At 38.7% G+C, this 25,756-nt stretch overlaps 1 long non-coding RNA gene across 1 annotated transcript in view; it reads right to left on the bottom strand.

Moving 5' to 3' along the window:
- Positions 1–25,259, bottom strand: part of LOC102546763 (uncharacterized) — a 94,444-nt gene extending 69,185 nt beyond the window's left edge. Inside the window, exons 1-8 of the long non-coding RNA XR_005495511.2 lie at positions 24,920–25,259; positions 21,830–22,085; positions 21,086–21,163; positions 20,276–20,346; positions 17,340–17,450; positions 12,787–12,883; positions 12,120–12,227; positions 322–501 (exon numbers count right to left, since the gene is read on the bottom strand). This is a non-coding gene — a long non-coding RNA (uncharacterized LOC102546763). The remainder of the gene's footprint in view (positions 1–321; positions 502–12,119; positions 12,228–12,786; positions 12,884–17,339; positions 17,451–20,275; positions 20,347–21,085; positions 21,164–21,829; positions 22,086–24,919) is intronic.
- Between the last annotated feature and the right edge of the window lie 497 nt (positions 25,260–25,756).

Raw genomic sequence — 25,756 nt, 5'->3', positions numbered from 1 at the left:
CCCCAAAAGAACACATGGACTTGTTGATTTACATCATTTACAAGGTGAGCCTCTCTCAAAAACCCTGTTTCTCCCTAGTTTATCCTGTTTCTTTCCTACACAAGTATTTCCTGCCTCCTCCTCTTCCTCCTCCCACCCTTCCTCCTTCTTTCCATCCTCCCCCCAACCTTCTTCCTCCTCCTACCTTTCTTCCTCCTCCCCTTCCTCCTCCCACTCTTCCTCCTCCTCCCTTCCTCCTCTTTCTCTGTTCAACTCCCTCTTTCCCCTCCTCACTCTTTCCTTTCTCCTCAATTTTACTTTTACTTGAGAAAAGAGACTTACCATTAAAAAAGATAGAGAATTAAAAACGGCTTTATTTTCTAGCTAACATCATGTTTCAGATTTAAGAAGGCATTAACAGCCCAACGAAGTCTTTAAATGTAGCAGCCTTGGTGATCTTGTCTCATTTTTGATGCGAAACTCTGACCCAGAACACTCAGCCAGGCTGCTCTTAGGTTCCTTCTGCACAAAAATGATATAAGAGAACAAATAGTTCATGATTTAAGCTGTGAAGCTCTGGAAACGATATTAAAAAACCACTGATGCTCATCACACACTTAGATGCCTTGAAGTGACAAGCTGCTGAAACAAAGTGGGGACCTGTTTCGAACTTAAGTGTGAGGAGATCAGGCAGTAGCTTAGGTTTCATTGTTGTTTCTTTAAGACAAAGGGTGATGTTTGAGCCCATGCTGCTGCATCAATGCTTTAGTCACATGCCAAAAAAAATTACAATTGAGTTGACAGCTTGCATCAATTTTAAATAGAACTAACACACACAGAATATGTATATGCACATACATAACATATATGTATGTAACAATGACCAAAAAAAGAGTCTATGAATTTGACAGAGAGAAAGGAGGGGTATATGGAAGGTTTTGCAGGAAGAAGGAGAAAGTAGAAATAATATAATTATATCATAATATCAAGAATTAAAAACAATATTTTAAAAAATTAACCCCCCCAAAAAAACATTCCTCTTTCTGTTTTTCTCTTGCTACATAGAATGCATGAAACTGGGTTACTTCTAAGGAAGGAATTTTGGTCCACACTTCTGGAGTATAGATGTCTAAGAAAAAAATGACTGCTTCAAGCAGGGGCCAAGTAATCCATTTTTATATCATAGAGAAATGGAAGTCTATATGTTTAGAAGGGCAGAAGAGAATAAACAGAAAATGCAGACCTGCTCCAGAATAAATGATTCTTGTGGTAATTAACATGATCCTATAATGGTAGGATCAATCTTTATGTCTGAAGATTGTCTCCGTGTGTCTGGGACATGTTCATCTCTGATCTGTCCTACTGCCTCTCAAAATCAAATAACATGACAAGTTCTTGAGAGAACAAACTGAATTCAAACAGTAGCAGATTAAACCATTTCAATACAGAGGCAACAATTAAAATATGCAAGAAAACAAAGCATGGGAGAAAAATCTTCACTAGCTTGATATTTTCAAATTTTCCTTGAAAAGGTAAAAATAATAGATATATAAAATAATAAACTCACATGTAGGATTTATACAGAATTCAGTATCTGCACTCTTAAAATACACTGTTGTGAGAATTTAAAACAAGTCAGGATAGGTTCAAATATTTGTAAGACAAATATCTCACCAAGGACATTCAATGGTTTATTTAAAGTTACTCATAATGCAGCCAGGAATGGTGCTGTACACTTTAATCTCAGCACCCATAGGCAGAAGCAGGTAGATCTCTATGAGTTCCAGGACAGACTGTTCTACATCCGAGTCCCAGACCAGCCAGGGCTACACAGCGGGATACTGTCTCAAAAATAAACAAACAACCCTTGTACCCCCACAAAAAAAATTCTGCTAGACGAAGCGGTAAAAGGAAAAAGGAGAAATACTAATATAACTCCAAATATAAAAATTAAAATAGGATGTCAGTAACACCTCATCAAAACATGTTATATTTCTATACAACTCGAGAAAATGAGGTCTTCTGACAGAAAGCAGATTAGTGGTTTTCTTGGGACAGGGCCAATGAGAGGCTAGCATATGAATTATAATAAAGCGAGAAGAGACATTTAAAATGATAAATAGATGTGCTACAGTAATGGTTTCATGGTATGCACACATGTCAAATGCCGTTATTGCTAAGCCTTCAATATAGACATCAACTGTACCTTAATAATCGTACTTCAGGAAATGAAAACTAGCCATGAGAGTCTATAGGGAAGGGATGTGATAAACACAAGGCCTCACTTGTAAACAAGCCCTTCACTTCATGAAGGAAAAAGGATTAAGTGATCTGAGCACAAAGCTGGCGAGGAAGCGTGAGGAACAAGAGTTCAGGGAATAACTCAGGAGCAGGAGTGGGGTCGAGTGCTTAGCCCATCACTCCAACACTGAGCGAGGTGGATTTGAGAACTGTTGGAACACGTCAGTACCCATGAGAATCATGAACTACCTGCCCCGAGAACTGGTGAGAGATTGCAGTTTTGGCCAACGCATCCCAACATCGCACTTGGTGAAATCAAGGGGAGTTGTACTTGAAAGACGCTCAGAAAGCCTTGTCTGTGTGTGGACTTGCCTTTTGGTGCTCGCCATGATTTTTGAGTTCATACATAAGTCAGTAGCATGAGGGGCTGGCTGGCTTGGGAGTTACCAAGTATCGTGATTGACAGAATGTCTCTCCAATGGCATCTATACCATAATCCCTGGGACCTTAACTTTTATTACTGTTTAGAGAAGAGATTATTCCAAACGTGACCCAGGTTTGATCCCCAGTAACACATAGAATGGATGCGGTGGTATAATCCTAGCACTCAGAAAGTTGAGGCAGGAGGATTGGAAGTTTAACATCACTTTTGACTACACAGTTAGCCCAATGCTAGCCTGTGATGTGGAGACCTAACTTGCAAAGGAGCAAAACAGGGCAGCATCATCAACAACAAAACAACAACAACAACAACACATCCCGACTAGCAATGCGTTTTGTATTCAGAAGGAACATGCTCACTGAGTGAGAGAGGACAGATTGTGGCAATCAGAGTTCAAGATGATTGCCAGTGGTCGTCATAGCCTGATAACACTGTGCTCCCATAGAGGTCAACCTGCCTCTGCCTCCTGAGTTCCTGGGTCAAAGGTGTGTGCCACATCACCTGGCACAAGTTTAGTTTCAAAGCCACTGGTTTTTAGGGTGCTTCATTATGGAGCAATAGCTATCCAGGAACATAGCTTAAAGTTTCTTTTCATAATAAATGAAATTATTTTTAAATTCAGTACAATGGGTCTTCTTGGTAATCTAGAATTCTGTTCATTCAGTGAATGTGATTAGCTCACCAGAGACTCCAAGTAGCATTTGAAACATGATGTGATAACCACAGAGTCTGCTACACAGCTGCCAAGGAGTCACCACGAAATAGCAACTGTGTTCCCTACTAAGCTTTTGTCTTGAACCCCCACCAATGCTACTTTCCTTGTGCAGGCACCGGTAAACTACTAGAAAGAACTTATTGAAAACATCCAGTAAGCATGGCACATCGGTTAGAGTTCAGATGATAAAACTGTATTTATCTATAAATAGAATAAAAACAATTCATGCTATTTTGCATAAGGATAATACCATTTGAATTGCATGTAGCCTATAAACTCACCTTCCAAACACACTAAGCTAAATTGAGACCATATATGAAACTAATTATTTATTTCATTGTAATCCCCACTTGATTATGTGCTTTACTTGGGGAAATATTATGCTCCTCTCATCCATAATTACGGCCTCAAAACCACATTGAACAAAAAAATGATCACAATAAAGAAGATTTTAAATAAGTAAGACTTCCCGGGTATACTATATTCCTGAAGAAATTTTAGTTACTACAATCTTTCGTAGTGTCAAACTGAGTTTAAAATATATTCTCTTTCCTCAGAGTTTATAATGCAATTCATTTCTTTAATAATGGATGTTTTTGAAGGTAATTTTTGTAATCTTTGAAGGACATAGAATAGCACTACATCTTTCAAGAATTTTAGCTATTTCCACAATAAGCCATTTTTCAATAAATCCCCTGTGCTATGGCTACTCAAATTTGTTACATTTTAGCAAACAGATTTGGACATTCTGGGCAATATAGTTGTATTAGAACAACTGACACTGGAGAATAATACCGTTTGTGATTAGCAATGCCTCTTCTTAGCACCGGCTGTGTCAGACTGATGGTGGCTAATGATGTCACCTCTTTTTATCATATGAAATTTACTACAAGGTCAAGGATGCTGGGTCCCATATTTACAATGAAATTAGGGTGTCTTCATTAAAAGGCAAATCCTTCATTTCAGACATGTGAATGGTTCTTAAAATAGAAGACAGGATGGCTAAATGTGGATGCCAAAGAAAACCTGATTCAGGAACTCTCCCTGGAACCATTCCCAAGCCATTTCTCATTTGATTATGGATTGAATATATTTTTCTCATTCACTTTTAAAGTCTTGTTTCCCTGTATGTTGTTCTGAGATAGGCAAACTAACATTAGTAGGCAACCTGCCCTCCAAAAATGTCTCGCCACTACACTTAATTGATCCTTTTCTGTTGACTTATTGGAAGGGTGGATGCTCTTCTTCTGGTTCATAGTTGTCAAGGTCACATGTGTTCACGCTGTACTTAGGTGCTGCTCTGCCTCCCACTCAACAGAGATTACTATTTCCACAGGTAGACCACAGTCCTTGCAGCTAACAAAGGTGAGGGAATGCCATGCACAAGGAAGTACCCGCTGTGCACTGGCAATGCTTCTCATTGTCTTTATATTTTGTTCCTGTTTGTCTTACTTTTTCATGCTTGTCTTACCTTAAATGGTAATAATAATGCTATTTCACAAGTGTCCTTTTTTTTAAAATTTCCCTGGTTATTTTACATTGCAAATGTTATCCCCTCCTCCCCCATACTCCCTCCCCCTTCTCTTTGCTTCTATGAAGATGCTCCCTTTCCCAATCATAAACTCCTACCTCAATGCCCTGGAATTCCCCTACATTGGGGAAATGAGCATTCAAAGGACCAAGGGCTTTAACCAATCCCTATCCTGTGCTTCATTGGCTCTTACCTTCACCCCCTGTCTGTTCCTATATCCCTGTGCCCCTTTTCCAGCTCTCTTATGTAGGGTGAGCCACAAGCAAGTGTCATAGCCACCCTGCAGATCAGAGATGTGAAGGGGCAGGTGAATCTGCTTCGACAGATTTTGCTTCAAAATGTCATAATGACACCTGATGCTTTGTATGCTAATCTGAAAAAAAATTGAAAACGTTCATCATGGATGTTCATGCTAGTGTCATCTTGAATTCTTCTGGTAACATGAAGACTCAGTGTAGGGGAAGTCAGCCATCAACTCCTCGTCTGTCTCCTATATTTCCTGAGAGCATAGAATACCCACTTGCTCAAAGGGTTAGGAGTGACCCACCATGTTGGGCAGGCATGGTACAGGCAACCATGTTGGCCTTCCAATATACATCCCTGCTTTTTCTAATGGTACCAATAGTTACTCCTTTTCCAGTGGTGGTTCCACTTCTAGCTTACCTCCAGAATCAAGAAGAAAGCACGACTATGTGATTTGCTTTGAGAATGAAGTTATTGCTGCCCTAGTTCCATGTGGCCACACCCTCTTCTGCATGGAATATGCCAACAAGATCTGTTAAAAGGTCATTTAAAAAAAAAACAAACAGTCTGTGGAGAAGAAAGCTGATGACCCAGAGTGCAGACATTCTGAGACCGTAGGACAGACTGCCACCTCTGCACACCTCTGGCCACATCCTGGTCCAAGGGGAAACTGCACAGTGCCTCTGGGCACAGGGATATAGGAACAGACAGTTGCCAGTACCCGCAGTTCTGGTCTGTGCCCAGGACCTAACTGAACTGGACAAACAGCTCCCTGCAACCAAATCCTGTGGGGGAGAGAGCTGGACCCTCAGAAGTGTGGATACTCCTGAGAAGTCAGAGGAGACTACCCTCTGCCCACAGTCCAGACCCAAGAGAGAATCGCATAGTGCCAACTGTGCCTGCAGGGTGCAAAGACCTGCAAGCAATCAGGGGCAGGACCCTTTGATTCCTGCCAGTGCCTAGAGCTAGAAGGCAGTCTCCAGGAGCGCCGACTCACCTGAGAGCAGAGCATCTGTTCTCAGGAAAGGTGAAAGAGAACAGGAAAACAGTTCTACAGGAGTGCTGACACAAACAGCAGGATCAAGTCACACTCAGAAACAGCAAGACAAGCAAACACCAGAGACAACCCAATGGCTAAAGGCAAGTGCAGGAACCTAAACAACAGAAACCAAGACTACTTGGCATCATCAGAGTCCAATTCTCCCATCAAAGAAAACACTGGATATCCAAACACACCAGAAAAGCAAGATTTAGATTTAAAATCAAATTTTTGATAATGATGGAAGACTTTAAGAAAGACATAAAGGACTCCCTTTAAAAAATGCAGGAAAACACAAGTAAACAAGTAGAAGCCCTTAGAGAGGAAACACAAAAATCCCTGAAAGAATTACAGGAAAACACAACCAAACAGGTGAATGAATTGAAAATGGAAATAGAAACAATAAAGAAAGCACAAAGGGAGACAACCCTGGATATAGAAAAACCTAAGGAAGAGACAAGGAACCGTAGATACAAGCATCACCAACAGAATACAAGAGAGAGAAGAGAGAATCTCAGGGGAAGAAGACATCATAGAAAACATCAACACAACTGTCAAAGATAACGTAAAATGCAAAAAGCTCTTAGCCCAAAACATACAGGAAATCCAGGACACAATGAGTAGATCAAACCTAAGGATAATAAGTATAGAAGAAAGTGAAGACTCCCAACTTAAAGGGCCAGTAAATATATTCAAGAAAATTATAGAAGAAAACTTCCCTACCCTAAAGAAAGAAATGCCCACAAACATGCAAGAAGCCTACAGAACTCCAAATAGATTGGACCAGAAGAATGAATGAAACAAAGAAAGATTAAAAGCAGTAAGGGAAAAAAAGTGACATATAAAGGCAGACCTATAAGAATTTTACCAGACTTCTCACCAGAGACTATGAAAGCCAGAAGATCCTGGACAGATGTCATACAGACACTACAAGAACACAAATGCCAGCCCCAGTTACTGTATCCAGCAAAACTATCAATTAACATAGATGGAGAAACCAAGATATTCCATGACAAAGCCAAATTTACACAATATCTTTCTACTAATCCAGCCCTACAAAAGAAAATACATGGAAAACTCCAACACAAGGAGAGAAACTACACCATAGAGAAAGCAAGAATATAATTTCCATGCAATGAAACCAAAAGAGAGACAAACAAACATGATTCCACCTCTAACAATGAAAATAACAGGAAGTGACAATCACTATTCCTTAATATCTCTCATCATCAACAGACTCAATTCCCCAATAAAAAGACATAGACTAATAAACTGGATACGTAAAGAGGATGCAGCATTTTGCTGCATGTAGGAAACACACCTCAGAGACAAAGACAGACACTACCTCAGAGTAAATGGCTAGAAAACAACTTTCCAAGCAAATGGCCCAAAGGAACAAACTGGAGTTGCCATTCTAATATCAAATAAAATTGACTTTCAACCAAAAGGCATTGAAAAGGATAAGGAAGGACACTTCATATTAATCAAAGGAAAAATCCACCAAGATGAACTCTCAATCCTAAGTACCTATGCTCCAAATGCAAGGGCACCATATTCATAAAAGAAACCTTACTAAAGCTCAAAGCACACATTGCACCTCACACGATAATAGTAGGGGATTTCAACACCCTACTCTCATCAATGAACAGATCATGGAAACAAAAATTAAACAGAGACATAGAGAAACTAACAGAAGTCATGAACCAAATCGACTTAACAGATATTTATACAACATTCCATCCTAAATCAAAAGGATATACCTTCTTCTCAGCACCTCATAGAACCTTCTCCAAAATTGACCATATAATCAGTCACAAAACAGGCCTCAACAGATACAGAAAGATAGAAATAATCCCATGCACCCTATTAGATCATCATGCACTAAGACTGGTCTTCAATAACAACAATAATGAGAGAAAGTTCACGTATAAATGGAAGTTGAACAATGCTGTACTCAATGACAACTTGGTCAAGGAAGAAATAAAGAAAGAAATTAAAGACTTCTTAGAATTTAGTGAAAATGGAGATACAACATTTCCAAACTTATAGGACACAATGAAAGCAGTACTAAGAGGAAAACTCATAGCTCTGAGTGCCTGCAAAAAGAAACAAGAGAGAGCATATGTCAGCAGCTTGAGCACACCTAAAAGCTCTAGAACAAAAAGAAATAAGTAAACCCAAGAGGAGTAGAAGGCAGGAAATAATCAAACTCAGGGATGAAATCAACCAAGTAGAAACGAAAAGGAAGATACAAAGAATCAACAAAACCAGGAGCTGGCTCTTTGAGAAAATCAACAAGATAGATAAACCCTTAGCCAGACTAACCAGAGGTCACAGAGACTGTATCCAAATTAACAAAGTCAGAAATGAAAAGGGAGACACAACAACAGAATCTGAAGAAATTAAAAAAAAATCATCAGATCCTACTACAAAAGCCTATATTCAACAAAACTGGAAAATCTGGAAAAAATGGACAATTTTCTAGACAGATACCAGGTACCAAAGTTAAATCAGGAACAAATAAATCATCTAAACAACCCTATAACTCCTAAAAAATAGAAGCAGTTATTAAAAGTTTCCCAACTAAAAAGAGCCCAGGTCCAGATGGGTTCAGTGCAGAATTCTATCAGACCTTCATAGAAGATCTCATACCAATACTGTCCAAACTATTCCACAAAATTGAAACAGATGGAGCACTACCAAATTCCTTCTATGAAGCCACAATTACTCTTCTACCTAAACCACACAAAGACCCAACAAAGAAAGAGAACTTCAGACCAATTTCCCTTATGAATATCGACGCAAAAATACTCAATAAAATTCTGGCAAACCAAATCCAAGAACACATCAAAACGATCATCCATCATGATCAAGTAGGCTTCATCCCAGGTATGCAGGGATGATTTAATATACTAAAATCCATCAATGTAATCCACTATATAACAAACTCAAAGATAAGAACCACATGATCATTTCATTAGATGCTGAGAAAGCATTTGTCAAAATTCACCACCCCTTCATGATAAAAATCCTGGAAAGACTAGGAATTCAATGCCCATATCTAAACATAGTAAAAGCAGTGTACGGCAAGATCTGTGAAAAGAGAATGCCGCCATGTCCAGTTTTCCAGCTGGCTGTTACTCAGACAACCCAAATTCACTATATATGTTATACATATTATATCTCTATATGGACTCATAAAGGCATGGGTATAATGGCACCCCTGTAAACTTCCTAATAAATTCTTATGACTCTTGTCATGCTTATTGGGATTAGGCTAAAGTTGTTAGTACACTTATAAAAGGCTGCTATGGTAACACTAAACCTAAGTGGTGTCTTGTCTATTCATTTGGTTTGAATTATTAAGACTCTCTTGTAGACTCAGAGACATGGCTTGTACAGGAATTGTCAAAACTGGAGTTCTACTTGGCTGTGTAACCTGAGCAAAATATATCCATCTGAGATTGCAGTCAGTGGGTCACAAAGCCACATGGAGTTTATGGAGGCACCTGGCCTCACAAATGACTGACACCCCAGTGCTGTCTTCTCACACTGCCAGTTTTGACAAAAACAGGTTTGTTTTTTTATTTTACAAAAACTGCTACATTGACTTTCATCTCACCCAGAGTGCTCAGGGCTGCTATGCTCAGTGGATCAGGAATACAATTGTCTTTGATTGTGAACTCCTACCCATTGCCTCTCTCAGTGAATGTGGAAATGTCTGCCTGGGTTTTCCCATTTCTGGATGGGCTTTGGCAAACACCTATATTGGCTGAAAAATTGAGAATGTAAACATTCCATTCATTTGTTTGATCAAGATATTAATTATATTTAGACTGTAGCTCAAAATGTGAAACATTTTTTGTTCAATCCATATTTGTCTTGCACATTATAAATATATTTTTATTTTTTAGCAATGTAGGGAGGGATGCCCTTAGCATGATTCATGAAAGCAGCTGTGACAACCTCCAATCAGTTTACTTCATTTCAAATCTATTTCCAATCACACAGAAAGATTTCTTTAAGACACCCGTGTACATTTCACTTGTAGATGTTTTAACGTCATCCTCATTATGTCCCCAAATTTGCTGGTATTGAAAGGACAAAACATTATACTGGTGGGTTTTTCTGCTAATCATTTTTCGAAGTGTCATTTTCCCAAACACAAAAGAGTTCTATTTCTCAGTACAACAAAAATTGAAATCTTATGTGTATTCAATAGGAAATAGACAAAATTTTACTTATTTCCACTTGAAGACTTACATTTCATATAAAGTTTACAAATAACAGCTTTAATTTTGATTTTTTCCAGTATAAAAAGTGGCCCTGATGGCACATTATGATGTAATGCTAATGGCTTATAGGATAGTGGATTGTCGGTATTGAATCCTAATCTCCAGCTGCCGTCTTGTAGATATGGACGAATGTCACCAAGCATGTGTTTCGTATTTTGTTGCATTGTACACTGCAATTAATATGCCAAGGAATCAACATACATTAGGTGCATGTACTGTTTCTAAAATCCACAAACTAAGAGTGGTAAGTTATCAATACAGTTTAGTATTTGCTAATTTTACTACACTCTTTTGTTATGTATATGTAGGGAAGTCGTGGGGATTATAAATTCAATTTGAGTAAAGTTTAAAACCATATATTTTATGATAAAGGGCCTTTAACCTAAGAGGGCCAAAGCACTGATATTATATATTTGCTGTAAAGAGAATTATAAGAGCTTTATTTTTCTGATATTAAAAGTTACTTAATAAAGGCTTGTTTCCATTAACTTGAAAGAAAAAGAAAAATGAAAATACTTCATTCTCCTGAGTGGTAAATCCATATAGTTATTTTCTTGGGTTTTCAAAAACTTATTACCATCTCATTTTTAGAATAAATTTTGGCTCATTCGGCAACTCTGCTGACCAGCTCTCTTTGTCTAAAATGTCCTCAGTGGTGCCCCTCACACCACCTTCTAGTGAGTCAGGAATCCCGAGAGTGCCAAGCACATGTGCTCTAAGACTCAGGAGATGCCTAGTAAACAGCCCTGTCTGTGTCATCACATCCTAGGTCCTGCTCCCTGGGATTTGTGTAACAGTTACATCAAGTAGCACTTGTGAAAGTGTTCCACAAGCTGTAATGTGCTCTGAAGCTCCAAGGGATAATTACTCTAGCTAAAACTACTCGCCTGCCCTTCACCTACAATTGAGTCTTTGTGTGTGAAAATCCTCTCCTTAACCTCTCTTCTGAAATCCTCCTTGACCTCACTCAGCTCGGCCTGCCAACTCTGAACATCCAACTGCGAACTTATATAATTTCCTAACTGTTTTTACCCATTTCAAAAGCACCGTTCGGTCTTTCATCATTGGATATGGTTACCTGTTGGGTAAACCTCCTCCATGCTACCGCATATCCCATAGGGACCTGCAGGATGAACCACAGGGTCTGTTAAAATGGATCGCTGCTGTCGGGAGTACAACTCACAAGTCTAGGTAGGGCATGCTGGCACGTCATATTTCACAACACTGTGTCCCTTTTGCTTATTTGTTTAGCTTCATTGCCTCTCCATTTACATTTCTGTGGGTTTGTGTGTATGTGTATGTGTGTGTGTGCGCGCGCGCGTGTGCGTACAGTGTACAAATGGCATTCATATGTGTATACATGGTGTGTATGCACATGCATGTGAATATGGGCACACACATAGCACCATACACGTCGTGTGGAAGTCAAAGGCAACCTTTGGTGTTAGTGTTCTCTCCCCACCTTGTTTGAAAGGGGGTGCCTTTGTGTTTTTCTGCTGCGTATGCATAGGCGAGCTCGCCTGTGAGCGTCCATGATTCCTGCCTCCCATCACCTTGCCGGAGCACTGAGATTACAAAGACTTGCACTAAGTATGAGGTATTAGGGTTCTAGAAATCAGAATTCAGATCCTCACCTTTTGTACTCACTCATTCATTTGGTCCTTTAACTAGTCGTCTTTCTCCTCTCCCTCTCCAAATGTCTTGGCAAGAGATGCTTCATTAGAAAGCACAACGAAAGGCGGCTGCAACCATTTAAAGTGTTAATGTAAATTTCATCCTAAAACGTTGACATGCAATTTGAAGCTGGACATTTTACATTAAAATTTTAACTTTCAATTTTCAACTATCTGTACTCAATGTGAATATCTATCTCTAGATATTAAATAAAAAAATTTTCCACATCACTTACTTACTGAATTATTTAAAAAAAAAAAAAACAAGATTATTCTAAATACATCTCAAATGACAAGGCCTGCTCCAAGCTGGGAGCAAATCTAGTTCAAATATTTTTTACAAACATAGACAATTCTCTTAGCGGAGAATCTGAGGATAATGCTCCGGCCAAATGTTTAAGTTGATAGAGAAAGTTGTAAACGTACTCGACCTCATATTCAGTGTCATATAGGATTCCAATTAAAATAATAAATAAAATAGCATGGGCAGCATATTTTGTTGAAATTTGATCATACTTTCCAGACCTTATTTTTTCCACTAACTTAAAAATTACCTAAAAAGTAAATCGACACACAGTAGCATCATTAAAAAAGAAAATCTGAGGCTGGAGAGAGTAAATGCACTTACTGCTCATGTTTAAGGACCTGAGTCTGAATCTTCGGGATCATGTAATAAGCCAGGCCTGGCTTTGCCTTCCTCTAACTTCCACGCCGGGAAAGAGAATCTGAGGAAGAGGAGAATCCCAAGAGCTTAGTGACCAATCGGCTTAGTGGTTACAGGGATCTTTCTGGCTGAATGAGAGATCATGTCTCAAGGTTATGTGGTGCACACCTAGAGTTGAAAACAACCTATGTTTTCCCCAAGCCTCTACATATGGGGTCATGAAATTGCATAATTATACGCTGATATGAATACGCCCCCCACATACACACACATACACATGCATACAAAGTTCACTATAATATCAACCATCTTTTAAGAATCTACTTGACAGTCAAGGAAATATGTCTCCATTTTTCTAAACACCTAATCACAAATATATTAAATTTGCCATTACAATACTGACTAGAGGAAAACAACTTATGTATGAGCACGTCATAATGAAACCCTACTACTTGGCTTGCTAATTTAAAAATTAAAATTTAAAAAGAATTTAATTGGTATGGTAGAATTTGTCTTCTTAGGATAATATCTTTTCTTCAACAAAAAAAGAGTATGCAAGGCATACAGTCTCACGATATTTTTCTATTTGATCCATTTAGAATACCCCTCTAAAGACAAGCTTGCAAACAATACCTTGCCCAAGTTTGCACCATCGGGCCAAAGTTCACTAATGCTTCACAAAACTTCATGTAATTAAACACACCACCATGCCTCTGCCTGTGCCATAATGATCGCAATGTCTCCCAGACATTTTTTAATGAGTTTGCACTTTGCTGTACCCCTCGTATATTTTCCTCTCCTTGCAGGCACGGGGGGATGAAATTGTGATCAACATTATGAAATTGGATCACAATTATGACTTTAATCAAAACAAACCCAGCCTCATGCCATAGGTGTGGAAATCCGTTTGCTTTGCTCTCATATTGCAGTCGGATTTTGTAATCGGTGCTGTCAGCCAAACACAGGGTGTAAATTATATGGCAAAATGAGAAGGCATGTTCCATCCCATGCCGTTGCCAGGTATGCTTCATATTTAGATATAAACAATGAGAGAAATTCAAATTTCACAAGAGTTGAGTCACATCTGCCTCTGTGAACACTTATTTGTTTGTAGTTTCTCGTGATTTTTATTAACGATGCCTCTGGTGTGTGGGGGTCTTTCTTTACGTTTAAATTATCACACGTGCTCATTTGATTCGTTACCATGGAGTCATTTGACAGAACCCTTTCCACTGATTAAGTCTTTATCAGCTGCTTATCGTTCAGAGTAAATAGTGACCTGGAAAGGGATAGGACACAAGGCAAGCTGTGATCAGGAATGTGAGTAAGCTCATTCTCCTCGTCCCCGGGTCCAGGGTCCCTGATATTAATTCACAACTGTGAGTTTGTCTGCTCTGAGGTGTCAGGGCTAAATGCTAGGAACCCTAGTTGCTCCACAGAAACCTTTCTCAGCACTGCGTCCGACGAGTGTCTAGGAACGAATCAGAAGCAAACCAAATATTTCCCTGATCTATCATGACAGGCCAGACTTAAGGTGACCTTAGGATGACATCTAAGTAATGAAAGGATTCCTTGACAATTCTATGGGTTGTTTTTAATTTCCCCATGAAAGCATTAGAACATTTTAAGAAGAGTTTTCCATTTCTGAAAACGACAGAGGTGTGTGGTCCTCGCCATGCTGAGGACCCTGGCCTTCTTCGTTACACTGCCGTTGTTTTTCGGACTAGCTTGCTCTCTGCGGTTTTGAAAGAGGAGTCCCATGCGATTAAGAGAGGAAAATATCCATAAAATAAGTTTGGCACGTTCATCCAGAGGAGCTAACTGACCCTCCGAGCGTCACGATGGAGACACCCAACGGCACTACTGTCAAAGACTAGAATTCTTATGTGAAATTTTCTCCTGTTTTATTCTCCGTCTCTTTTCTAGTCTAGAAAATACATCTATTAATATACAATCGCTTAAATTGCCTTCTTAGTTTAATAATAATCACAAATTAATGGTGTGTAGTCCCATGTCCATTTTCTTGGGGGAAAATAACCATATGCTTCAATAACTAAAACTTCTATTTCCACAAACTAATTAAAAGGCCTTGTGGCGCAGTAATCAGAAAAACAGGTGTTTCATTTAGTTTCTCTCCCTTCAAGGTTGAATAGCTGCAATTCAGACTTCCCCACAATTCCTTTAAAGTCAAAGAAAAGTCACACAGCCCTACTTGGCCTATCAGATGACAATGTCCTTCTGTTCCACCCCAGAATTTTGATGGAATATAAATCATAGAAAGCATACTGTTTTTATAGGACAATATGTTAAATTACGAGTGCTATTTTTCACAGCGGATTTTTAGCTCCCCCCCCCAAAGAAAAACGATTCCAAAAGTGTTTGCTTTTCTCCTTGATAAACCGAGAATGTGAGTATATATAAATATATCCATATATTGAATCTTCAAAGGGACGTGACTCTCTATAAAAGATATGCTCTATTCTTAACCCAAAAATAACCATCTTATCAAAACCACATCTCTAAGACCTGATCTTCTGAGTTCAGGGTGCATTACATACTTTATAATGCACACAGTAACTTTTGGAAGGCTTCAGCCTTACTCCTGCCGTTAATTATTTAGACTCTGACATATTGCAATAAAACATTTCATCAAGCACTCCAGTCCAGGGAACGATAGGCATCAACACTGTATTGGTAATGCAAAATAAATGGATCGGGGTTGAAAATAATGAGTTTGGTGGATTACATCTGTCACTGTGAATTATTATTGTTGAACATAATAGGGCAGAGCACTACAAAAATAAAGCTTGTCTTCTCTAGTTAAAGGTGAGACAACTACCTCTAATGAGATACAGAAATTCAAGTGTGAGTTATTAATTATGTACACAAAAGGTTTATCGGCTTGCCCAATCTTACATTTTTATATGTATATAACGATAGAACAGAAAGTCCCCATTGCTAAAGCTGGTGATAGTTCACAGCAGCCTCTTGCCAGAAACTGGAGAACACATTCTGTTTGGCAACATTTGACTGTGGGAGGGGAAAAAAATGAATGTGTGATGAGGCGGCAGCCCCAGCAGGCTCTGATTCGGCTCTGTTCTCTCCCCCCACCCCCAACCCCAGCCTGCTCTATGATACACGATTCATTTGTAAGAGCAATGCCTTGACCAAGCCACCTTTAAATTCGACATTGGATTTCATATAGTTTTTATTCTGTCTATAATAGATTTTTAATTGGCTGAATTTGGTGTCTTGTTCATTCTATAGCTGGAAAGCTTGAGGGGGTCTTCCGTGAAGAATAATTCAAGTTGCCTCTCAGCAAAGCCCTCATTAGTGGAAAGAAGTCAATGTCTGTTATTCAGAAGAATACTTGAGGCAATACTTGATTTCACCAGCCCATGTGGCCTCCTCAGAGTAGGGGGAAACACAAACTACCCTACCTGAAAAAAAATTCTTTTGCAAAGTTGTAATCAGGAAACTCTATTTGCTTGACCAACTGTCATAAATACTTGAGTGTGTATGTATCAGTTCTTCATTATTACTTTAGTGAGCATATAATATTCCATAACAAACTCATCATTTGATAAGCATATTTGTTGTTGTACTGTTAAATTAGTTCTAGGACTTTTAGATTTATTTGTATGTATTTGTGGAAATATATGCTACATGCATGTAGTATCCCTGGAAGGGAACGTGTTAGATTCTGCCTACAGGCAGAGTTACAAGCAGTTGTGAGCCCTCAGTGTTGCAGCTGGAAACTAAATAGCTTTTATTTAAGAGTAGTATGGGACCATTAACTGCTGGGTCACATCTTCAGACTACCTCCTGTTTAATAATTTTTATTATTTCAGGGTTGTTAAATAACTCCAAAATATGAATCCTTCATGTGCCTCTTTGTGTATATATCAGAACATTTCACTACCCTGTGAGACCAAGTTATAATGATTGGACATTTGAATAAGAAAATATAATTGGTAACATTTCCCTGATATGAAGAGGGCCTAATAATATATTTCTGAGACTCAAGTTTGGCTCCATAAACCTTTGGACATTTGACAACAGTAACTGAAAGGAAAAATGGTCCTGTTGAAAAACACCAAGCAGCAAAGACTGGGAGGAGACCAAAGATACTTTGAGGACCTTATGTACAAGCTGCAAATAACCAACTCTGGGAGAGCTACCAGAAAGATGGAAATGGTCCTCTACATTCTTTAAAATAACAAATAATTATGGAGCTGGCAAAAGGGCTCAGTGGATTAAGACAATTGCAACCAAAACTAAAACTACCTGAGTTTAGACTTCAGAATCTGAGTGGTAGAAAGACAGAGCCAACAACTGAAAGTTATCCTCTTATCTCCATATATGTACCAGTACATACGCACATACATGTGGGAACACATACAAAACTTTATAACTATATATATGCAAAATATTAACAAGTAAGCATGGAGAAGCAAAGCCAAGGAAATCAGAAATACATTATTCTTAAAAAGAAAATCTAAGATAATGAGACTCACGTTGCTTACGTATAATTTGAGTTTAGTTTTTCTCTCTTCCGGCTTCTCATGTAAGAACAACGGTGGAGTAGAAGAGTCAGAACAAAGCTCAATGTCATCCCTTTGGATCAACTTGAGAAGTCAAGCACAGAGAAAATGATGCTGGTGAGTGATACAAAGCAAGGCTATTGAGAGGTGAGAAAAGCTTGCTGGAAGGAGTTTGGATGCCGCTGCTCTCAGGGGCATGGAAGTCCTTCATAGCTTCAAGCTTTCCTGCCTTGTTGGGTTGATGGTAATGCATGGGGAATTTTATCAAATCCTCGAGAAATATATAGCTTTTGTACACCAGCAAATATTGTACACTGTCATTATAGAGAAACAACCTCAATTGTATTCATGTCTTCTATTGTTTCTAGATTGTGATCTTAGATAAATATACATTTACATGATGAGTACTGCTTACATTGGGCTATTTATAAATACATAGCCTTGTTTTCTAATTGGTCTCACGGGTAGTATCCTTTGGCTAAAGACACTACTGGTCAATGATATTATTGTACCGTGGAGACAAATGAGAGAAAAACAAGTGCCAAAAACAAATTATTGGTGAATTAAAGTCTATATTTATATAGACATCATTTTATTTATATATTTATTTTACAAAATAAACCTTCCTATTACAACAAAGGTTACAATAAAATATTGAGCAGGAATATTAATTCAATGTTGAAATATGAAAAGTCCCCAGAACAAACACCAAACCAACTCCTCATGTCATTCAGTAATATGGCCGCAAGTCTCTTGTTAGAACTAATTCCACTCTGCTTTACAGTCCCACAGGGCAAAGGAAAATTAATGTTCATGTAGATAGAAGGAAGTCATAGAATCAGTCTTCTTGGGCTAACCTTGACTTATTTTTGTTCAAGGAAAGAAATGTTTTCCAAAACCAGTCATCCTTCTCTGCCCTGTTATGAATTTAGTTGACAAGTGAAACCAGGATGGTAGCCTTTGTCCACATTAAGTTGTTTTTAAAGAATGTACTTAAAATATATCCACCTCTACCCATTGTGTCCTTGTCTCTCCGTCTCTCTCTGTCTCTCTGTCTTTATCTCTGTCTGAAAAAAGAGGGAGTTTAAGGCTTTACACCTCGGTAAATTTAACTGCAGGTTATCAAAGTAGTTTGCCACTAGGCCTGATAACTGAGTTCAGTTCTCAAGATTCACCTAGCAGAAGGAATGAACCAATTACCACAGTTTATTCTCTGACCTCCACATGTATTATATAGCACAGAACATGGGCCAGCATGCACACACATACCTCCAGATGCATGTATATAGCCTTAAGCACATGTGCACATCTACATCTGCATTCAGGCACATGAGCACATGTTAAATAAAAATTAGGCATATAAATATTTTTAAAATTGTAATGGCACAGTTTATATAAATATTAAATCTGCATCCACATACACATAAGAAACTACATGTGGGAAGTCTTAAAGATGATTTCTTAATTTGTTCTATGACAGAAATAAGATAATCATAAACTAGCACACAGCTCTTGATTTAGTCTTACAACTATTTTTAAATCTTGAATGACACAGTAAGTATCAATATCTTTTTAAACTAATACAAAGTTTATTAGATTTTTGCTAACTCAAAGAAATACCCATTTTTAAAATAGCCTGTTTCATGCTCCCTTTACTATAAAATGACACCGAGAAGTCTCAACCCTTCTGCTCCCATTTGTCCAGAGTGGTAAAATTTATCTTCCAGCCTGTGACCACCATATCACAGAAAAGGTCACACAGAGCAATGTTTGAGCATCATTGTGGCTGTAGGATCTAGTTTTGTTCTTTGTGTTTTCCATTACTTGTTTCTCAAAAAAATAAAAAGTTAACGGTTTTTACTTTGGGGTTTTATTGCAGGTGACTTTACCGGGCCTGACCACATCATATACTTTGATGCATAAAATAAATGAAGGGTCTAGAGAGATAGATCAGTAGTTCAGAGCTCTCTGAAGGCTCTTTCTGAAGACTAGAGTTCTGTTCCCACATAGGGTCACTCTCAACCACCAAGAACTCCAGCTCTGGCAGTCCTAACACCCATTCCTAGCCTCTTCAGGTACCCACATTCATGTGTGTGTATGTGTGTGCATGCACACACACAAATAACTAAATATTTTAAAGCCTTTTTAAAAGTCAATTCTTTTTAAGAATAACCAAATTAGTATTATTTCCCTAGAAAGTTCTAGAAAATGAACGAAGATGTGCATTTCACAGTCCTATCTGACCTACTCCTGGGTTCTAGCATAGGATGTGCAATTTAACATAGGGTCAGAAGAGAAGTCAGCAGGACAACAGACCCAGCACTGAGGAGCTAAGTGTAGAAAATGGCTTCTAAAGAGTACAGGGGAGATTTTTGGCTAAGACTCAAGTAGATAGGGTTGCAGAATCAGCATTATCAACCTGGGTAACTAACAGTGCAAAGGGGATAAGGTAAGGAGCTCATAGGATCTAGGAGAGGAGAAATATGACTCAGAATAGTAAAGAAACTAGGAAACAGTCATAGGCCATAATGTCATCAAGTTTCCGGTCTGTCTAGTGATACAAGCCAATGACAAGTGTGTGAAGGGTGACAAACACCCCCTGATGAGTACTTACAGGGCACATGAGAGGGTCCTCTGTTCTAACCTAGCTTCATGGAAAAACAGTGACAATGAAGGTTAAGAATCATTGTCTCTAAGAAGAGAGAACAGAAAAAATTACTCTGGGTGAAAAATAGGAGATTATGACAAGATTATAAATGAGCCACGTTGTCACGTCAGATACAGGGAGGTGAGTCAGGTATCAGGCACCCTCAAAAATGTCACTCATCCCCTTTTGACTTAAGCCAGTGACCCAGTCATGGGCTCATGGTTCTTGATGTTAGGCTGTACCACCCCCCTCTCTCTCTCACCTCTGTGTTCTTCCGAGACAGACTTGAGCCAGGTCATTCTACATTTATCTGAAGCTTTTTCTCTTATGGAGCTTTAAAAAAAAGAAAAGGTGACAAAGAGTATCTCTATTTGTTATTTAGAAATCTGTAGGACTTGTATATGTGGAGTCTCTAGTCCCTGTGTGTTCCCAAGTCATATAAACATCATCACTAATTAGTTCCTCTTTTCATGTTTCATTACATATGTTCTGTCTCCCTCTCATTATGCCATATTATAAATTACTTGATGATATGGCATTTCTTATTCATAGGAGCATGTTTCCACAGGATTTAAATATTTAAATATTTCCTTGAAATTCAAGTCAAAGGCCAACAGAAACATCATGCTTTCTGCCTTTTACTACAAAGAATTTATATATCTTTGACATCAATACAGCAGACAGTGAGAATATTTATTTCAACACTTTTTAGTACAAAACACAAATACTTTTTCTGGTCAATATGATTGTTATATGATCACTTGATGCTCTTCATTGAATACATTTTTCCTTGAATAATGCATTTTTCTGATCTTCTTCCCCAAAACATGTAAACAAAACAATAGGAATTCTTAGGTACAAGGCCGGGCCTCCATGTTACCCAGTAGTAGCATGCCACATGAGCGAGTTGTCATAACTTATTCAATTTAGAGAGAATGTGCTATTGGGTTATTAGGGATGGGTCTAATCGAAGTCATTTCTCAATTACAGGGCAGGTGACTCCTCTCAGAATTCTGCCATTTAACAGAGTGCATGTTTCAGTATTAATTTAATAGGATAGAACAGTAATTACCTCTTTAGCTCTTCCTATCTAGACTTGAGCCAGTGAGTACATTAAATTTGTTCCGAAGATGATCTGCTCAGTGTATGACTAAGGGCAAGAGAAATGAACAGGTCAGTGCTTTTCTGGACCGTTTTATCATTAAGCAGATCAGCTCAGGAGCTGCCCATTAGGAACACACTGTATCCTCTAGCAGAAAAGCTGTACTGGTGATTAACACGTGACATTTATGTAGAGGTGTGCACTTCACAGAGGGTTTTCACACACACTATTTTATCCCATTGACTCAGTAACAGGTCAAGTAACCTCCTAGCTGTATTCCTCTCTGCGCCCTTGTGATCTTCATATGAGGGAAAGAGATTTCATGAGCCTGACCAATGAAGACCAAAGGATTGGCCTCCTGCCACATCTATGAACACATCATTTACCAAATAATAAGGGGAGGTCATCACAGTCAACTATTCCATAATATAAATAGGTGGTTGCCAAGCACAGTGACACACACCTATGACCCTAGTTCTGAAGAGGCCCAGGGTAAGACAGAACTTGAGGCCATCATAAGACCTTCATAAGAACTTATCCCAAAACATTAAGGTAAAAGAAGAAGAAAAGAGAAAGAGAAAGAGAAAGAGAGGAAGGGGAAGAGAACAGATAGAAAAGTAGAGGAAGAAAGGGAGACAAAAAGGCAAAAAGAAATGTTGACAGACAAATGAATATGTTTTCTTATTTTTTTTAGAAATGAAATATGAATAGTACCATTCTGGATTCTGCAGCTCCACCCAGAGATTTAGCATCCACTGAAAGAAATGTTTATTGGTTTATGTTGCAGGCATAGCACTTCTCAGGACCTATTCCAGCCATCAAGCCAGACTTCACGGCAGGCAGAATCAATCTCTGTTCCCTCTTGCATCATCAAACTGCAGGTTTTAGACGTTAGGCCATTTAGACATTGCACTCTAACTCTTCCTTGGTGGTGAATTTTTTTTTTTGGAAAAAAAAACTTAGTTTCTGTCTGAAAAGGAAAATTTTTGACAGAGAAATGGCAGCTTTAGTGTTCAGGTTACCAGGAGTGGTGGCTCACGCATGTCATCTCAGTGTGGGTGGGGGTTAAGGCATGAGCACCACAACATCAATGCAGTATGGATGACAGTAAGATCCTGTTTCAAAAGAGAAAGATGTTCAAGTAAAATGTTCATACTACAAATACGTCCTTTCAGAGAGCAGCTCTACACTGGTGATGTAAAAAAGTTTTGGCTTCCAAATGTCCATTCCTACCTTCAGCTTCAATCTTGTGGGAACTTTATCAACTAAATCCATGGTTTAATCATAAGCAAATCTAAAGACATGTGGGAGTCTGGAGCTACTAACACACACACACACACACACACACACACACACACAGAGACAGACAGACAGATAGCCATAGACACAGAGACACAGACACAGTCAGAGACAGAGACAGAGACAGAGAGACAGAGACAGACACAAAAAGAGAAACAAGAGAGAAGAAAGAGACAAAGAGACAGAGGGTAGAGACACACACGCGCACATGCACACACACAGAGACAGAGAGAGACAGAGAGACAGAGACAGAGACAGATGCAGACACAAAAAGAGAGACAGAGAGAAAAAGAAAAAGACAAAGACAAACACAGAAAGAGACGGAGACAGAGGGGGGAGACACACAAGCACACACACACACACCACAGAGAGACAGAGAGACACACACAGAGAGAGAGAGAGAGAGAGAGAGAGAGAGAGAGAGAGAGAGAGAGAGAGAACACATCAAACCCCATACCCCATGGTGCCTGACTGGACACTCGTCAGGTGCACTGGGCACCTCCATGAGTGTGGAGCTCTACTTGATTCCTTCCCCAGGCATCTCTTTTCTTTATCTTGTGCTCATCTTTCATCGGTGCCTGTCAGTGGGATATAGCCATTCCAGATGGAGAAAGCAATTCTTAACAGAATTAGGGAAATGAAAAAAGTTTTTGGTCATGGAAATCCCCACTGTTTCAAACTGATATTTTATTCATGTTTGGAAAATAGTGCTTGCGGCTGTTTCCATCTTCATCTGTTTTGGCATTTCCTGTTTTAATTCAGAAACCGAATGTATTACAAACAAGGAGGATCGTGGCTTAATTCCAGATCTCTATGCCAAAAGAGATCCACCAACTAACCAAATGGCTGCCAGATTTTATGCAAAAAAAAACAACAACAACAACAAACAGAGAGAGTGAGAGAGAAATTTTTCATAAATTACCTCATAGAACCAAGCTCAGAATTTTCTACACAACTAGGGAGAAAGCCTGCTAAAGAAAGCCAAGTCCTTTCACACTGGCCAGTTCAATTTGTAGGGAATGTAGGAGGCAGAAACCTGTGGTGTAGGGAAAGACTTTGATGATTACATCATAAAAGAGAGAACTGCCTTCTGACCACCAACATCCAGCTTCTCTTCCCCTTTCTTTCCCATTGGTCTTCAAACTTGAGGAAATGTTGGTCACAGTTGATTGGGTGGAATCTGAAATTCACTGTGGCCATTAGATTGTATAACTCTATAACAATTATCAAAGCACTAAAGAGCTTTTGAAACAGAAGAAAACACTTTCTGAGGTTATGAATGGTTGTTGGAATCGGGTTTCTTAATCAAGGGTAGTTCTTTTCACACCATGATAGCAGATGACAGTTATAGTTGCCTAACCATGGGATACCCAGCATCAAGGCACCAAGAAGAGCAAAACGACCTTCACTCAACATGAGATTCATTTGAGCGCTGCTTATAAACAAATTTGCAAATTGCGTGTGGCTAACCTGGATTAAGGACTGGACAATTTTTCAGAAAGAATGTCGTGAGCCACAAGCGACAGAGTTTAGATCAGAGCCAGGAAATATGACCCATTGAACTGTTAATCAAAAGGAAATATCAAATCAAATAGTGAGATCTATGCCTGCAGTGAGAAAGGGGCTGGATGAGATGCTGATAAGTTTGCGGTTTTCTTAACACAATTGAGAACTAAACCCTCAAGTGATGAGAAGAACAAAAGCAGTTTAAAGGAAATAGAGCATTCTCTCATTTGGTAATTATTTCTGCCTTTTGACAAAGAAAAATATCAAATATATATTTCTCAAAACAGATATGTAAATAAGTACATTGAATTTTCTTTGAAAGCTATGAAATATTGCTAACCATCTCGACATGTTGTGTATTTGATGTTAATGAATTACCTTCCCACATATTTCTCTTATTTTTTTCGAAATTAGTCCGTTATTATTATCTCTCCTTTTACTTTCTTGAGTCCAAGTTAAGAGTCACTGACTGTGAGTAAAGGCCAGGCAATATATCATAACTACCCAACAGTCTACTGAAGTGCTTCCCGGCTTCAATCCCCAGGAATACAAGGCAAGAAAAAGTCAACATTCGCTTTATATGCAAAGAGTTGAATAATTTATCAATGATCTAAAACCCCAAATTCCCGGTCCTGTATTGTTTTCTAACCAGCCAGTATTTTTTCTTTTATTGGTTTATACTCATCCATAAATGCAAGCTCAGATTAATAGGAGCTCACTTACCAAAGAAAATGAAGTGCTAAAAGGATCACGTTTAGAATCTAGATGGAAACTCTTCCTTCAGAATGATCCACACAGTTATTCCATTCTCCGTCACAGCTTTTGAAAATTTGACTAAAATGCAGGACCACTCAGAAGAAATTTGCTGAGCTTGTCACAAATTACAACAGATGGGGGAAGGGGATGAAGAGAGCCAAGGGCAGAGCTCACTAAGGTCTCCTACTGCAGAAGGGCCTTGTCTTCACACTTAAGATTTGAAGCAGAGGTATAGGGAAATACCTGAGGCAGGTCACTTGTGGTTCAATCTGACTTTCTCTTCAACTGTTCTTTAAGACTTCAAACTTCTCTGGACACCAACAGCGTGAGTGCTACTGATCCCTCCAGCCACATCTTGAATGATGCCATCCAACCTCTCTTACTTGCACAGCCTGATCCTTCCATTAAGCCTAATAAAGTTGTTCTTCTGCCTTTAACGTTAGCAAAGTTAATTAATTCACATTAGTAAAAAAAAAATGCCTTGGCAAACCCAGATGAAAACCCTTTCATTGATGCAATCAACTATTTTCCTCCAGATAATTGCCCGCTCGGGCTGAGAAACTGAAAGCACGCCAGGTTAAAATGCTTTTAAAGACTTCAATCAACATTCTCTCCCCCAAAATGAAGAAATAAAAAGCCAGAGGGCAGATCACGGACCACACTCCACTCTTAACATTACCCAGCAACACGTATTTATATTACCAGCACTTGACTTCCAAATTTGACCCAAGATTGGCCTCTGAATTGGTAGAGGGAAAGGAAGGGGCAAAGGCTGTATAGTCCAGGGAAAACAGAAACAAACTGTCTTATTAAATTACTTATATTTCTCAGCAAGCTTAAAATAACACAGGACCACCATACTCCAGTCTAGAGATTTGAAGTTTATTTTCAGACAAAATGTTGTCATTTCTTACTTATTTCTTTGTCTCTTCACACAGTTAAAAAAATGGATAAAGATGTTATTCTCTCTTTTAACATAAGATCCTGTGTGGAAGATTTTATATATATATATATATATATATATAATCAACAGGAAATAAATCAACAACAGTTTTCTGAATCACGAAGCAGCATCAGACA

The sequence above is a fragment of the Rattus norvegicus genome, chromosome 17 (genome assembly GCF_036323735.1).
Source record: "Rattus norvegicus strain BN/NHsdMcwi chromosome 17, GRCr8, whole genome shotgun sequence".
NCBI classification, from domain to species: Eukaryota; Metazoa; Chordata; class Mammalia; order Rodentia; family Muridae; genus Rattus; species Rattus norvegicus.
Note: the sequence above shows the minus strand (reverse complement) of the source record. Positions and strands in the feature narration are given on the sequence as shown.